The following is a 1,698-nucleotide window of genomic DNA, read 5'->3' on the forward strand; positions in this document are numbered from 1 at the left end:
GTATAGGTGCAGTGATGTTAGCCATCACCAATACCACAGAACACCAGATGAAGCAGGTTCAGTGGAGATCTCCAAAACTCTGAAGCACATAGGTAGGAATATTTAAAAAGTTTGAAGGCTAGTGTAACTTGTAGGAAGTAAGAAATCTCATACTTCACAATTTGCTGGGCTCAGCAGCCCAGAGCTGACAACTTGGGTGAGACCAAATGACAACACTAAGCGGGGGAGCAAGTAGACCTGCCAAGAGCTAATGACCATGGAAACCTTGGAGCAAAGGTGACAATATTCTCTGTTTGCTTTTGCTTTTGCTTTTTTTTTTTTTTTTGCTATCTGTTCACTGGCCTCTAGCTATCTGTGCACCTCTATTCTGGTGACTAGAGGAGGTGCCTGAGTGAGTGGACACCCCCCACCCCCACACCACTAGAGGGTTCTACCACCACACATATGCACAGATCCTCTCAGCATTTCGAGGGACTTGCTTTCTTACTTGTTGAGTGCCTTGGAGTCAGTTACAACTCATAGTGACCCTGCAGAGGGACTCAGAGGATATGAATCTTTGCAGGAGCAGAAGGCCTCATCTTTATCCCATGGAACAGCTGGTGGTTTCCAGCTGCCGACCTTGGGATTAGCAGCCCAATACATAACAAGTACAATACAAAAAGGCAGCACAAGACAGCCACAGCTGGCCCCAAATTGTTTATTCATAGGGAAAAGGCCATAAAAGGAGGTGTGAAAGGGAAAGAGTTTAAAAACACAACAGGCCAAAAATTAAATCCTGAAGTACAGCATAGAAACTAACAGTGGCATCTTGAAATTTATCAGATGGCCTTGAGGGCAAGAAGCTGAAAGATGACATTACAGTCAAACTTATATTAGGTTACAGATGTTTTTGTTTTGTTTTGTTTTTAATTCTCTCTCTCCTCTCCTTTTTCTGAGCTTGTAGACTTATAGTAACCAATCTGGTTTTTGTTTTGTTTTTTACTTTATTTTCTGAAATTTTTTTGTTTGTTTGTTTGTTTGTTTTCTTGCTTTTATGCTGTTGATGATTATTTATTTTTTTCTTTTGTTGTGTTATGTTTTGTCTTTGTTCCCCTTTTACTTATAGGGGGCTCTTTTTCTCTCTATACTACCCAAGAAGAGACAGCAATTGCTCCCATATAGTCAAGATACAATCATACCCTATAAAGCCCCACAATGCAGGCAAGAAACAATACCAACAGCCATGCACCAGGGAGTCAGACAATACCTGCGAAAGTTACTCTGAGTTAAGCAATAAAAAGAGTGAAAAGGGAAGCTCACCTCCTGATGACAGCTACATGAAGGCAATCAGAAAGCATAAAAAATACTAAAAAACACACTCAATTAAATATTAAGGCCACAGATAAACACAAAACATGTCTAAGAATCAAAAGCAGATGACGATATCAGTACATGTCCAGAAACAAGATAAAATGTCTGAGACAAATGACCTAGCTGTAGACCTGGACTCCATTCGGAAGGAGGACAGACCTTGGGAATGCCTGAGAAGGAATTCAGAAAAATGATTATAAAATGTTTGAAAACACTTTACAATGGAGTTGAGAAAAATAAGGAAGAAGTCAGGAAGGTGCTACAGGAACAATCAAATAAGATAGATACAGCATTGGAAACAATTCATAACCTATAGAAAGAGGTTCAAATGATTAATAATAGAATAAC

The sequence above is a fragment of the Chrysochloris asiatica genome, unplaced genomic scaffold, assembly GCF_000296735.1.
Source record: "Chrysochloris asiatica unplaced genomic scaffold, ChrAsi1.0 scaffold00247, whole genome shotgun sequence".
Lineage (NCBI taxonomy): Eukaryota > Metazoa > Chordata > Mammalia > Afrosoricida > Chrysochloridae > Chrysochloris > Chrysochloris asiatica.